The 15,883-nt window shown below is 49.8% G+C and overlaps 1 protein-coding gene across 4 annotated transcripts in view; it reads right to left on the reverse strand.

The window, feature by feature from the left end:
• Window positions 1-15,883, reverse strand: part of APBA2 (amyloid beta precursor protein binding family A member 2) — a 229,038-nt gene that overhangs the window by 179,421 nt on the left and 33,734 nt on the right. For 3 of the 4 annotated variants that reach the window (XM_054531070.2, XM_054531068.2, XM_054531069.2), the window contains exon 1: window positions 11,505-11,591. The gene's annotated coding sequence lies outside the window, so the exon portion shown is untranslated. 4 annotated transcript variants of the gene reach the window in all.

Raw genomic sequence — 15,883 nt, forward strand, 5'->3', positions numbered from 1 at the left:
CCATCAGGACCTGATCACCCACTGCTATAGTTGGAATGGGCCCCCCACAAAGTTCATGTGTTGGAAACTTAATCCCCGATGCAACAATGTTGAGAAGTGAGACCTTTAAGAGGTGATTAGGTCCTGAAAGCTCTACCCTCATGAATGTATTAATGCCATTATCGCGAGAGTGGGTTAGTGACTGAGGAGCAGGTTCCTAATAAAACAATGAGTTTGGCCCCCTTCTCTCTCTCGCTCGCTATATGATGCCTTCCACCATGTTAGGACGCAGCAAGAAGGCCCTCAGCAGATGCAGCCCTCAACCTTGGACTTCCCAGCCCCTAGAACTCTGAGCCAAATAATGTTCTGTTCATTATAAATTACCCAATCTGTGGTATTCTGTTTCAGCAGCAGAATACAGATTAAGACACCTCCCTAAGGCCCCATTTCCTTGGGAATGCAAATTCCAAAGTCCCCCTCCCTCCCAAAGGTCCCATCACTTTGGGGATGAGAATTCCAACATATGGATTTGGTGGAACACAAGCATCAGATCACAGCAAAGAACCCCTCATTTTCATTCCCTCAGGAGTCACGATGGGACCTGGCTTTAAATAATCCACTACCACAATAGGCAGCACTGACCACTAAGGCCTCACAGGTCACTTCTGCTGGTGAGATGGGACTAACCCCCTATGGGGCCATCCACCATCTCCACTGTCAGGGAACCCTGGCTGTCCTGCCATAGGCTTTGCAGGAGGCTAAGCCACCCTGGATGTTGCTTTTACTGCCCTGGTGGATAAAGAGCATGGCAGAAGCCCACGGGTGTTTCTGAGACTGCAGCACCAGGCCCACCTGCATTGTCACATCCTGCATGTGCTCAGAGGAGAGGGTCTCTAAACACCATGGGGCTGTGCTCCAGGGAGGGCTGCCTTCTGGGTTTTAAACCCTACCCCACTGCAAGGGATGGGCACTTCATGGCACTGCACCTGCACTAGGGTACAGAAGCCAGCACCCCATGCTGTGGGCTGCAGAGGCACTCCAGGTGCCCCCCTCAGCTCTCCAAGGTTCAGAAAAACCCGCTCCCTGGTGAATGTGAACCTCTCTTCTGCCAGCATGAGGGTCTGCTCCACCCTGTCACCCTCCTACCCCTCATCTCATTGGCTGGCTCCTTTCCCCTCCCAAGGACATCTTACCAAGGCAGACACAGTGATTCTGACACCAGGTCAGTCTAGGCAACTGCGGCCTGTGTGGCCGTATTCCCTGGGATGCAACAGCACAGAAAGGAGGGCTAGACTCAGCTGCAGCCATGCCCAGACCCAGTTGGGAGGGCCGCGTGCTGTGGACGCTGTCCTGGATGCCCCTCTGCCAGGCCAAGGCTCACACGCAGGGACCATTCTCCACTTGAACGTCTGTGCATTGTAATATAACTTCCCAAAATATTACTCTGTAATTATTTCCAAAGACTTAAATGGGATCTCCAAATACATACAATTAAGACTAAAATTGTAATTTTAAATTACTGATAATTTGAATAAACATAAAACTTTCCTATCTCTAAGCCAAATGCAGACAATAACATCCCAATTAACCCTTAGGTACTGCCAAACTCCGGAAAACAACCACTTTGGACTCTCAGAGGGAGAAACAACTCCTGAACTGCATGGAACCTGGCAACAGACTCTGGAAATAGTCATGATCTTCCACCTGTGCAAAGCCAGATGCTTCCCCGGCCGGACCCTGCGGGGCAGTGCTGGCTTGCTAAAAGGGCGGTGGGTGTTCGGGCCCATGGTGGCAACAGCACCAGGTCCCAGTGAACAGGAGACAAGGATGCAAGGTCATCCCTCATCAGACCCACTTTGCTAGGGGATGGGAGCACAGGAGGCAGTGGCGTGAGACTCCCTCTGAGTCTCAGTGGCTTTAGCTAGCTCTGGAACCTCCTTGTGACCTCCCATTCCCAGGCCCCCACTAAGATCCAGGAGCTACAGGGGGACCGACTGGAGCAGTCTCACCAGAGGCCACTGGCAGCGGGACGAGATGTTCATGTAAGCTGTCCTGCTACCCTGAGGGCCAGGAGAGGTGACAAGCACGCCTGCATCCCACATCAACAGATGCTCCCAGCTCCCCACCCCAGCATGGTTTCTGGCCTACAGGGGACCAGGAGAGGAGCAGGGACTTTCCGTGAAGGGCTGTGCCTCATGGAAGAGGTTGGGGAGGTGACTTCACCTTGATTCCCAAACAGGGCTTCTAGCAGACCCCTAGGATAGCTGCACCGCGTCCCCAATGTCTGCAGACGCGGCACCCAAGTTTCCTGAGAATCCAGAGGCAGGAGGCCATGACCAGAGCTGCCTCACAGGGGAAGAGGAGGAGCTGCCCAAGGAGGAGCTGCCTGCTGCTCCCACCAGTGTGGGGCCAGCCTGGGGCCTCCTTGAAGTAACAGCCCAGGAGCACTCCCGAGGGGCATGGGGGAGGATAGGGGGAGCAGTCAAGGGCATGAGCCCAGCAAGGCCTCCCACAGGTTGCAGGGATGAGCTGCAAGTTCCCAGCAGGGTCATCTCTAAGAAACCTACCCAAGGGTCGCCAGAGACAGGAAGTCCAAGTGAAACATCTGCTGGACCCCAGAAGTGCCACCCAGCCCACTTGTGGAAAGAATGCCCTCTCCCCAGACACTCCATCCCTTGGAGCACTCCCTGGCCAGCAAAAACAGAGGCAAAGGAAGAAAGAAGGGGACACACAGCCCTCCCTCCCTAGTCGGCTCCAAGACGGGTCAGGCTCCAGCGGGTGGGAGAAGCTCCAAAGAGTCTATAATTACTCCTTTTCATGACTGACCAACACTGTTCCTGGGACTGAAAGTAACCAAAGAACCCTTTATTGCCTTAGAATGACAGAAAGTTCCAGGGCCTGCCTGGAATGTTCATTTGAGCAGAAAAAGAGCTCACCCCAGGGCAGGCTCAGAGGGACCACGAGGGTGAAGATGCTCATGTCTATCCTGCTCCCATCGTGGAGAGCTCAGCGCCCACCCAGATGGACCTTGTGGTCCTTATGACTTCTGAGGGGAAGTCAAGCCTGCAACTGAGCCTTCTTCTGGAAACAGCCCTAGCAGCAGCAGGGACCACCACGATGCAGCCCTGCCAGCCCATTCCCACCTATATTGGCAGGGGCTGGAGGGTCGGGGGGCTGCAGTGTCAGGGAGGGGCACGAGACATAGCCTTTGCCCCACTTCCACCTCCCCAACTCAGCTACTTCCACCTTTTCCTACCTTGTTTTTATAGAGATGCCAACGGGCCAGTTTTACCCTCTAGGTAAATAATGGTTCAACAGCTTTGAGGACGGGCAGAAGCAACCTTTCCGTTAGTAGGCGGGTGGCGGATCTACACTTCCTCATACAAGAACTGTGGTCTTTAGGAATACATATTCTCCCTCCCCTTGACGGAATTAGGAAAATAATACTTTTTACACTTGAAATTAAGAGCAGAACAGATGGTGATGGTTTAGAAATCTGTTCATGAGAACTGATGCTGGCAGTGGAACCATCAACAAGACATGGATAATGGGGGCAAATTGGTTTTTTGCGATGTGCACCCAAGTCCCACTACTGCAATCCCAAAAGACAAATACTGAGAATGTGGGACAGGTATGAACAGAAGGTTTAGCCACAGTAAGAGCGCAAAACAACTGACAATGCGGAAGTGACCACAGAAAAGTCCCCTTCTTCTTCTGTGTCGACTGGGCCACCGCTGTTGCCCCAGGGAAGCCTGAGCGCCAGCACCATACAAAGTGCCATGCTAAAGACAGCCCATCAGCTCCCAGTGATAGACGGTAAGTGCTGCACCCTTGGATCTGAGCGGTCACTCCTCTCTTTGTTGAGGACATCTGGGAGCCCATTGGCAGCACTCATGTGTGGTCTCAAATTCACTGAAACCACAAGGCACGAGAAATCCTATGGATTAGCAGCCACCCATAGCTAGGTGACTTGGCCTCGTTATTTATCCCTTTTGGTGTGTTCATTCAGAATGTGCCAGGCTGTCTTGTGGGTGCAAGGACGCGAGGGAACACTGACACTCCAGTTCCCTGGAGCTTATGTTCTAATTAGGAAGACAGATGACAACTGAGTAAACCATCAAATAACAAACACGATTCCCGGTTGGGGTGACAGGAAAATCAAAGCAGGGGAAGGACCGGGGTTTCCGCTCCAACACGTAAAGAACTTGGAAGTCATCAGTCCCATCCTCATGACAAGAAAATGGTGCACAAACTGAAAATCAATGACCTTCTTTGGACTCATCAGTGAATTGAGTTTGCAACCCGCCCCCCTGAAATCTAGAGAGACAGCCAAATCCAAAGATCCACTGACCTGGAACGGAGCCTCTAGGGCCATACCGCAGTAGTTTGGGTAATTTTGACAAATTGCTGCAGGTCAAGGGTAGACTCCCATGACTGAGAAACTCCTAGAAGCCACAGTCTTAGGGGGGCCCAAAACTTTCATGGGCTTTTCCTCCAGGATCCCTACTAGGTTCTCACCATGAAAACCCAAGAGACATCTCCTGGTGACTCTGGCAGAGGGAGGAGAAATGTCATCCTGGTGAAATGCAGCCAGAGCCTTCTCTACGACAAAGGCCTGCTCCCCGCAGGGAAAGACTTTACCAGAACCTTGTTGCAGAGCCATCATTCCCGAGTCCAGCCCCCTCTGGCCTCCTGTTTGGGGTCTGGAAAAGCTATAAATGAAGAAACGTCTGTGACAGTCACAGCCCAGGGAAATGGGACCACAGAAAGACTGAGATGTAATCAGAAGGCTATAGACCGCTGGCCCTCCCCACACCCTACAACTACACCAACAGGACTCCAGTGTGCAACAGCAGGTGAAAGCTGGGAGAGCTGCACGACACTCACTCTCTCTGAGGAAGGGAATTTAGGGAAGCCCAGAGCCAGAGGACAAAAACAAGGGCACTGCAAGGATCGGAACACTCCGGCACTCACAGCTACAACAAACATTACACGTAGCCCATAGCCAGATTAACAGAAAACCTCACGTTAAAGGCCTGTTTACCTCAGTTCCTATCACCCTATACATCATACCTAGCTTCAAAAAACTTTCAAGGCACGCTAGAAGGCAAAAAGGACAACATATTCCTTTTTTTTTTTTTTTTTTAGATGGAGTCTCACTCTGTTGCCCAGGCTGGAGTGCAGTGGAGCAATCTCGGCTCACTGCAAGCTCCGGCTCCTGGGTTCACACCATTCTCCTGCCTCAGCCTCTCCAGTAGCTGGGACTACAGGCGCCCACCACCACGCCCGGCTAATTTTGTATTTTTAATAGAGACAGGGGTTTCTCCATGTTGGTCTCAAACACCCGACCTCAGGTGATCCACCCGCCTCGGCCTCCCAAAGTGCTGGGATTACAGGTGTGAGCCACCACGCCCAGCCCAAAAGAACCTATTAACAGAAATGAAAAATGCCTTTGACAGGCTCATCAACATGGCTGAAAATAATCAGCCTGAAGACAGGTCAACAAGAACTTCTCAAACTGAAACACACATGCACACAAAGAATGGTGGGAAGGCCGGGCACAGCGGCTCACGCCTGTAATCCCAGCACTTTGGGAGGCTGAGGCGGGAGGATCGCCTGAGCTCACAAGTTGAAGATCAGCCTGGGCAACATGGCAAAGTCCCATCTCTACAAAAAAATAAAAATAAAAAAATAATAATAATGGGTCCGGGAGGAACAGAACAAAGTATCCAAGAACTGTGGAACAACATCAAAGATGTTACACGTGTAATTGGAATACCAAAAGGGAACAAAACAGACAATGAAGAAGAAAATCATTTGAGGTAATGATGGCCAAAATATTTTCAAAATTAATGACAGATCCAAGCCACAGACCATGGAAGCTCGAAGAACACCAAATAGAGTAAATACTAAGAACAAAACAAAACAAAAAAAAACAAAAAGCAAAATACCCTACACCTAGGCACACCATATTTGAACTATAGAAAACCAAAGACAAAGAGAAAATGACCAAGGGAAATGACCAGCAGGGTAGGGAAACATCTTATCTATAGAGGGATAAAGATAAGAATTACAGCCCACTTCTCATCAGAAACCAGGAAAGGAAGAACAGGGTGGAGAGGCCAGGTGCGATGGCTCACGTCTGTAATCCCAGCACTTGGGGAGGCTGAGGCAGGCAGATGATTTGAGGTCAGGAGTTCAAGACCAGCCAAGGACAACATGGTAAAACCCCATCTCTACTAAAAATACAAAAATTAGCCAGGCATGGTGGCAGGCGCCTGTAATCTCAGCTACTCAGGAGGCTGAGGCAGGAGAATAGCTTGAACATGGGAGGTGGAGGCTGCAGTGAGCCGAGATAGCACCACTGCACTCCAGCCTGGGCAACAGAGCGAGACTCTGTCTCAAAAAAAAAAAAAAAAAGAGAGAGAGAGAGAGTGGAGTAAAATCCTTAAAATTTTGAAAGAAGAAACCACCAACCTAGCATTCTATGTCCAGAAAAAGTATCTTTCAAAAATGAAGGAGAAATAGTTTCTCAGGCAAACAAAACCAAGGGAATTCATCACTGGCAATATATACTCTGAAATAAATGTTAAAAGATTTTTCTTCATACAGAAGAAAAATTATACAGGTTGAAAACCTGGATCTACATATAAAAGAGGTATTCAAAAAGGAATAAATGACAGTGAAATAAAATTTTCTATTTTCCTTACTCTTATTTGATATAAAAATAAATTTATTTACCGCAATAATAGTAACGATACACCGTATGATTATGACATACGGATAATTGAAATAATTAACAGCAATGTCACAAGGAACAGGAAGGAGGATTTGGGAGTATTCTGTTATAAGGTAGTCGTACTAAATGGCAGGAGGTATAGTATTCTTTGAAGGTGGGCTTAGATTATTTTGAAATACATATTGTAAACATATATTGTAAAACTTTTAAAAAGAAGTATGAGTGATACGCTATGAAAGGAGATAAAATGGCATCACATAAAATGGTCCATTGAAACTAGAGGAGAGAGAAAAAGAAGTCTCTGGCAAGTACAGAAGACAGTTACTAAAAAGTTTGATATTAATCTAAGCACCTCAAAAATCATTTAAATGTGAATGATCAAAACACACCCATTGAAACAGAGATTTTCAGAGTGGATAAAAAACACAAGTCCCAACTCTATGCTATCTACAACATATCTACTTTAAATGCAGAGACACTGGTAGGTTAAAAGTAAAGGGATAGAGAAAGGTATACCATGCTAACTCTAATCAAAGTAAGTTGGAGTACCATTATTAATTTCAGACAAAGCAGACTACCAACCAAGCAAAATCATCAGGGATAAAGAGGCAACATTACATAATGAGAGAAAAATCAATTTTCAAGAGGATGTTACAATCCTTAAAGGCTATGCACCTAACAACAGATAATTGAAATATATGGGGCAAAATTTGATACAATTTTAATTCTAAATGCGAAATTGGTAAATCCACTATTATAAGTGGAGACTTCAAGACCTGCAGGTAATTGATAGAACAAGCAGACAGAAAATCAACAAGGACAGTTCACTTGAACAGCACCATAAATCAACTCAATCAAACTGACATTTATAGAATATTCCATCCAACAACAGCAAAATACACATTCTTCTCAAGCTTGCATGGAACATTCACAAAGATAGACCACACTCTGAGCTATGAAGTACACCTTAACAAGTATTTTAAAAATATAAATCATAAAAATATGTTCTCAGACTACAATAGAATTAAACTAAAAATCAGTAACAGGAAGACATTTCACTGGTGAATTCTACCAAATATTTAAGAGAGAAATTACACCAATTCTTTACAACCTATTCCAGAAATTGGAAGAGAAGAAACACTTCCTCACTTTATGAAGCTGAAATTATCCTAACATCAAAACCAAAGAAATTATAAGAAAATGACATACCACTGCCTCTCAGGAGCAAACAACTTAAAAATCCACAACAAATTATTAGCAAATCAAATCTAACAACGTTTAAAAAGAATTATACACTACAACCAAGTGGTATTTTTTCCAAGGCTGCAATGTCGGTTCAACATTAGAAAAATCAATGGATATATATAATCTATCACATCAACAGACTAAAGAGACAAAATCATATGATCAGATCAATTGATGCAGAAAAAGCATCTGACAAAAATCCAACACCCATTTCTGATTAAAAATCACTCACTAAATTAGGCAAAGACCATCTTCAGCTTGATAAAGAACATCTACCAAAAAACCTATTCAGGAAATGCCAATAAACAGTCAGATCCCACTTCCCACCCAGTAGGCTGGCCGTCATGAAACAAAGAAACAAAAAACAGAAACTAACAAGTGTTGGCTAGGATGGGGGAAAATGAGAACCCTCACTCAGTGCTGGCGGGAATGTAAAATGGTGCAGCTGTGGTGGAAAACAGTTTGGCAGTTCCTGGAAAAGTGAAACAGACTCACCACAGAACGCAACAATTCCACCCCTAAATACATACACAAAAGAGTTGAAAACAGATACCGAATCTAACACTGTCCACACACACTCACAGCTGCATTATTCCTGACAGCCAAAAGGTGGAAACTACCCAAATGCCCGTCAATTGAAGGCACAAACAAATGTGGTGTATCTGCAGAATGGAATATTGTTCAGCCTTAAAAAGGACTGAAGTTCTGACACATGTTGCAACATGGATGATCCACATAAACTTCATGCTAAGCCAAAGAAGCCAGAAAGAAAAGGTCACAAATTATATGATGCCTAATTTATGGGAAACATTCAGAATATGTAAGTCCATGGAGACAGAAAGCAGATTGGAGTTGCCAGAGACGGGTAGGGAGGCTGGGGAGTGACTGCTTAATGGAGAGTTTCCCTCTGGGATGATGAAAACGTGTTGGAACTAGACACAGACGGTGGGTGCCCAACACTGCAAATGCACTACATGTTACACACTTTCAAATGGTTAATGGCTAATGTTATATGAATTTTACCTACTTAAAAAAAAAAACCTACAGATGACATCATATCTCATGGTGAGAAACTGGACATTTTCCTCCTGAGGTTGAGAACAAGGAGGGGAGAGGGAAAGCAACAGCACCAGGGCTGCCAGGCACTCAGGAAGGCAAGGACAGAAATCCTGTGTTGTGTCTGTCCTCGTGGGACGCTGTCACAGCAGGGCGATGGTGCAGGAGCCCCACTAGAACAGGCTTAAGGGTGGCCAGGTTGACCGCTGGCTTTTAGAGGTGGGGTCACAGCCTTTCTGCATCGTCTCTTGAAATCACTCAAAACCAACAGAGAATGAGAAATGAAAACTGCACCTGCAAATCTTGCAGGACGAAGTGCTGAGGCAGCACAGGGATATAGAGCCCCGGCGGGCAGAGGAGGCAAAGAAGCCTTTTCACGCCCAGCCTCACAGCCCACCTCTAAAACCCCAAAAGGCCCAAGCACTGAGACACCAGCACAGAAAGGCAGTGAGGCAGAAAGCAGGGGGCTACTCAATGGTCCAACAGGGAGCAGTCAGACCCCCAGCCACTCAGAGGAGGACTATCCTGACCCCTGAGCAGGGATGCCCTGGCAAAAGGGCACCACGGGTTCCATATAAGAAGAGGGCAGAGAACATGATGACACCCGTAAGCACCTGTCTGCTGAGCACTGAGGCCCCTCCTCCCACCCCACACCTCCCCCAGACTCAGCACCCACCCCCAGGGCAGGAGGCTAGAGAAACGGAACTCTCTCAGCTCTGGGGATGCTTGTTCCTGCCTCACGAGGCAGCCTATCCTGACTGATACACACTGCATAAGGGTTCACCTAAATGATGACATAACTCTGTATGTTAGAGTTAGGGTTAGGGTTAGATGGAGCCGCTCTCAGGAGGGAAATCTATGAGTTCAATCATCTCCACCACAACTAAGAGACTAAGAAATAGCAGTGTGCCCATGTTCTTTACAAATGTGGAGATAAATCCAGAGGAAGAAGTGACAAGAGCTGGAAGTGGTAATCTATGGGGAGTGGGCAGGGCAGGGGCTGTGGGGAGATGGTCTGGGAGGCCAGGGGTCTGCTATTTTTTTCATAAAACTTATAAAACTCTTTGACGTCTTAAAATATGTATATGTATCACGCTGACAATATAAAAACTGTGTCTGAAAAGTAGACCAAGCCTCTGAGGTGCAAAGGGGGCGAGGGTGGGTGGTCTGGGTAAGCATCCCAAGGCACAGGCCGGTCCTAGCTGTCTGGTTTCCCCAGCGCCGTGCACAGGGCGTGGTGTGGTGGCTGAGGCGTGACTGAGGCGTGGCTGAGGCTCTGAATTCCAGTTCTACCACATGGGCAACAACCTCAGTTTCCTCACCCCTAGTGACCATTAGGGGAGTGACCGTGGCTTCCTCAGCACAGTGCACGGTGCATGTGGGATAAATCCTGCTGTCCCTGCTTCTAAGGTCTCACCTAATACCTGAAGGACCTTCAGTGTTCTGGGTTGAGAGGCAGGAGCAGGACAGGCCGGGCAGGTTAGGATGTCCCCTGAGAGAGGATGTGGAGCAGGATGGTGCTGAGCCAGCTCCTGGGAACAGGGTCTGGGTTACAGATCGAAACCATGGGGAGGCCAATGGGAGCAGGGTCATCGAGGGAGAGCAGTGTCGGAACAGGCAGTGGAACATGGCTCAGACGGCCCACTAAAGGACAGAGCATGGCTGTGATACAGCTGTGGCCCCATTGTGCACTGCACTGAGATATTCCACTGGGCACAGAGCTCCTGCGGGACAATCGCCGGCTGCTGAAGATGCTCCCGCCTCTGCAAGAGGGGCTGAGCTGCAACCACAAACAGACCCTGCAGGCAGCTCAAGAACGTGTCCTGCACAATCGCCTTGTGGGAACTAACTGTGGTGGCCACCAGTGTCTTGGGCTGCCCTGCTGCTGCCCCTGGGGAGGGCCCTGCCCACACTGGCAGTGCCTGGGACTGGCCACCTGGGTCAAGGCAAGCAGCCTGGGGTGCTGAGCAATTTAGAAATTGTTATTGCCAGGTCGAGCGGAAAGAACCTGCCCACTTTCTGCCGGCACCTCCTCCTGGGTCCCTGGGAAGAACTGACCACTGGGATGCCCCCGGCCCATCTGCACACCATGGGGAAGGGAGGCTGCCCAAGAAAGCAGCACAGCTCCACCAGGAGGACAGAGAACTCAGTGCAGCTGGGAAAAGGGACCTGGGGCGTGCCAGGGACAGGATGTCCAAGGTGAGACTGACGGGGTCACAGGGAATGCACAGTCTTCTCCTAGCAACTGGTCCCTATAAATGTCTGTTCTTCCCCTTTCGCCTCAAAATAAATGTAAGCGTATGTGAAGTTTGTGAAAGCAGAAATCAAAAAATATTTAGCGTAGCCGTGTTTAAGCTTTTGTTAGAGAAAGGTGAGGGCCATCTTGGCTATAACTCTTCTTACAGCCCCCAATTAGCACATCAGCCCAGACTCATGCATGAATGCCACATTAAGTGCAGTGGGGATCATAACGGGTTCTACTCACTCAGAATCTCCAGACACAAGAAGAGGCTCACCCCGTCTGTCCACAGGACAGTCCTGGCCTGTTGGTGGTTTGTCCACAGGAGATTCAGCAATGCGTAAATATTCAGGAGACTGTAAAGAAAAAGAACACAAACAAATGAAGCGTCAACCAGCTGAGAAAGGAAACCACTGATTCACCCACAGACGGGCAGGTGTGGATGGCAATGATGGGCCACATGCTCATATGGGAGGCTAACAGCTCCCTCCCCAGAACCTCTAGAGCAGCTAGAACTCCAAGGCTCTCCACAGTGGCCGAATATCTGAAAAACCAAGAGTCACAGGTTGACCGTGATTCTCCCCCAAGTCTTCAAGTGAACCTTCGTGTTTATTTCCAAAGGTCAGTGAGTATGGACAACTAATGATTGCGGGCCACAGGTAGCAGAGCTGCATGCTAAGTTTGTGGGGAGTACATTTTTCAAGCCCTTTTGTAGGAAGATAAGGGAAATCTGGTGCCATTAATATTTCAGGTTTCATTTGCTCAGACAGGAAATGAAACACATTCATCAGGGTTCTGTTCCCAACTTGTTTTTTCAAAGTACAAAATGCTGCATGAGATACAGAGCTTGTGGCACAGTGCATGCCACACCTAGTAGGCTGGGGGATGTTCTACCAAATACACTAAACAAACCCCTTGCAGAGAAAGGGCGATGGTGCCCACGTGCTGGTGCCCAGAGAAGCCATCAGATTAGCCAGTGACACTGTTTCTCCTTGAGATGCAGGTGGCCATCAGTGCTCAGCCAGCACCCCTTACTGATCAGCACCATCTGCCTGGACTTCGCACAGAACTGAGCTGCAGAGACAGACACTTTGGTTCACGTCCTAGCTCTGTCACTGACATCCTGAGAAGACTATGTAACCTGCCTGTGCCTCAGTTTCCGTAATTACCATGAAGGATGATGGCAGCACTGAGATATGGGGGTTCAGGCTCCAGCTCCAGCACCTGCTCCCAACCCCCCTCACCCTCATCTTCCTACCACGTCAAACGAGGGAGCTGACACCCATTCCTTAAGAGGTTCCTCCAGCTTTAACATCCGCGGCTGCTGCCTTCCGACTTGCTACTTCTTCTAATCTGTGTTTCCTGCCTGGGAGCAGGCCACGCAGCTGGAGGCCTCCTAAACCCAAACATTTATTCCCACCCCATGGGCCCACTTTGATACTGAAGCACAAGAGGGAGTAGTGTCTATTTTGGGGAAACCGAGGCCAAACCCCACCTGCCTGCTCCCACTGTGGTGTGGGCATGAAAGGCACACCAAGAGCCAGGGACTCTAATGGAGCCCATGGAGGCACAGTGCTGCATGACAAGGCCATTGCCTCCAAGTCATGGCGTGCAAAGCACCTGAGGTCCTGGGCCTAGACCCTGCCCATGACTGCCTTGCCCCATCACACCCCAGATCCCTGTGCCATCTGTGCCTCACCTCTTCTGTGCCCACGTTTAAATCTTGTTGTTGCTGTTGTTCCTCTAGAATCTTCCTGGCAAACTCCTATTCATTCTTCAAAACCCAGCTGGTGCAGGCATCTCTGAATTCTAGGGGAAATCACACTCTTCTCAGCCCTGTCTTCTTTCTGCAGTCCTCACAATCATTCGTGACCACTTCTCCCATTCCCTCTCAGGCTCCTACCTGGCCCCGAGAGGGCACACAATTTATAGACTGCACATGATGCTGCTTGCCAGTAAACCCTCAAAGGCAGCCTTAAAGAAGGAAGATAAATGAAAGCAAATGCAAAGGCTGAGAAGGGGCCTCTGCTGGGTGAGGAGGGAGCATCAGGCTGGGAGTCAAAGACATCGGGCTACAGAGGAAGGAAGCTGCCACGGAACATGCCACTGTCGCCACACGGAGCACCGACAGCCATGCTCAAGCCCATTCTTATCCCACAGACAAAGGGGGCCTCCAGATGTTTCGGAGTGAGGAGGGGGTTATCACATCAATATGGAGCAGGATGACCTGGGGGAGCAGGGCTCATCTGGGAGCCCCCAGAAAGGAAATGCAGACGTTGCCCTCAGGGCCGAAAGTACACAGCCCCTCTGGGACAAGAGAGCTGCAGGACGCTCACTGAGTCCCCGCTGCAGGGTGTGCTGATGAAGCTGTTCAGGAGACACAGGGAAAGAGCTCCTCCCTGACCTCTGCCTCCTCTGGGAAGAACCAGCCCTGCATACTGAGCCAGAGAAAGCCTGGCCTGCCCAGCTGTGCCCCTGCCGGCCCCCACAGCACACCACACTGCAAAACCACCGCTACCTGCCACGGGGCCGTGGGCTGCCACCTGCCACATGTTCCTGAGGCTAAGCATACAGCCGGTTTGACCCGGAGCAGAGGGGCAGTGATGCCGCACCCAGGAACCAGGGAGTCAGCGGTTGTTCATTCTCCCTCCATTCAACAACCGCGGGCGGGGCTCAGGCTCCTGGCTTTCTGTGTGTCGCAGTGCCCAGCAGATGACTCTCCCTGCAGGGCGTGTGTGGCATCCTGCCTCCTTCCCTTGGCTCGGCCTCTCTCCCTGCGCACCCAGATAAAAGGTTCGCAGGGAAGTGCAGAACACTCCAGCCACTCTCAGATAATCTCCACAATTGGCCGGGCGCGGTGGCTCACGCCTGTAATCCCAGCACTTTGGGAGGCCCAGGCGGGCGCATCACGAGGTCAGGAGATTGAGACCATCCTTGCTAACATGGTGAAACCTCGCCTCTACTAAAAAACGCAAAAAATTAGCCGGGCGTGGTGGCGGGCGCCTGTAGTCCCAGCTACTCGGGAGGCTGAGGCAGGAGAATGGGTGAACCCGGGAGGCGGAGCTTGCAGTGAGCCGAGATCGTGCCACTGCACTCCAGCCTGGGCAACAGAGCGCGACTCCGTCTTCAAAAAAATAATAATAATAATCCCCACAATTAACTGGCAAGCGGCCCTGCCCAGCCTCGCAGTGAGCGGGCGGGACAGGAACCGCTCGCTGATGTGGGCAACAACCCCAAGCAGGACGCAAAGCGACCCGTCGCCCGCTCTCCAGCTGCCATGGCGACAGCAGGGCCAGCAGTAGCCTCTGCAGCCCCCTCCAACCAGGATCCTGCATAGGCCCCGCTGCAACCACCCCCAGCCCCACCCCCACCCCCAACTCCACCACACCCACACGCAACAGGCATTACTTTAAAATACATCCCGCCCGAGTGTTCCCACAATGACGCGGACGCCAGGGGGCGACCGAAGGGAAGGCTGGTGGAGAAAAGCACCGGGATTCCTCCTCGCAGTGGGGGAAGCCATCTGCTTCACCTCTCCCACCTGGGAGTCCCGCTTCCTCCAAGGACAGGGCCTGGGGGCCTGAAGGGGGTGCAGCGCATCAAGGCTGCTCCTGTGTCCCTCTCCCTTCAGGAGTGAGCCACGCCTCCTTTCATGAGTTCTCCCTGTGTGCCAGTTGGCCAGGTGGCCATTCCAAAATAAAGAAGGGGCTTGGCTGCCGAGGGCAGTGGCCTGGGTTGAGATCCGGCTCTATCACCGACCGGCTCCGTGGCACCAGGAAGGCTTCTGAACCTCCGTGTGCCTTTTCCCTCACCCACGGAGACCGCAGGCAACGCTACAAAACTCAAAGCAGACCGCCTCAGCCTGCAGGCCTTCCCTTCCCGCCGAGCCTGCGCCTCCCAAGCGCTCAGCAAACACTCACGGTGATTCTTATCCCTATCTGGGCAGAATCCTCGGGGACCGACTGGGGGCAGCTTCCTTGCCCCATAGTGGCATCTAAGCAGCAGGCAGCTGAGCTGGGGTAGGCAGGTGAAAGGAGCAAGGGAGGCTGCTGAGACCAGAGAGGAGCAGAATGGGGCAGGGGCAGGATGCAGTGAGTGCTGCTCTCCAGAGACCAGCTGGCCTCGAGTACCCCTGCCCCACACCACAGTAAGCTGGGGTGCAAAAGGATGTGACAAAAAGGTCTTCTCAAAACAGGAGTCAGCTAATAAGACAAAAAGCAACTAACGATCTACTAAAACAAAGACATGGTAGCTGATTCATTCCACATTTGTCAAAACCCATAAAATATACAACATGAAAAGTGAACCCTAATATGTTTTAACTATGGGCTCCAGTTAACAATAATACTGCCCCATCAATGGTAACGAATGTACCACACCAATGTAAGATGTTAATAATGAGGAAACAGGGGAAATGGGGTGATGGGGTACAGGGAAAATGGGGTGAGGGTGTACAGAACTCCCTAAACTTTCTGCTCAATTTCTCCATAAACCTAAAACTACTGAAAAAAATTAAATCTATTAATTTTTTAATATGGTGGTTGATTGATTCAAAGGGCTAAATGTGAGAATGGGATACCATTAAACGGCCAATGGGTAAAGGGAAGATGGGGCTACAGGATTCT

Source organism: Pongo abelii, chromosome 16, assembly GCF_028885655.2.
Source record: "Pongo abelii isolate AG06213 chromosome 16, NHGRI_mPonAbe1-v2.0_pri, whole genome shotgun sequence".
Taxonomy (NCBI): Eukaryota; Metazoa; Chordata; class Mammalia; order Primates; family Hominidae; genus Pongo; species Pongo abelii.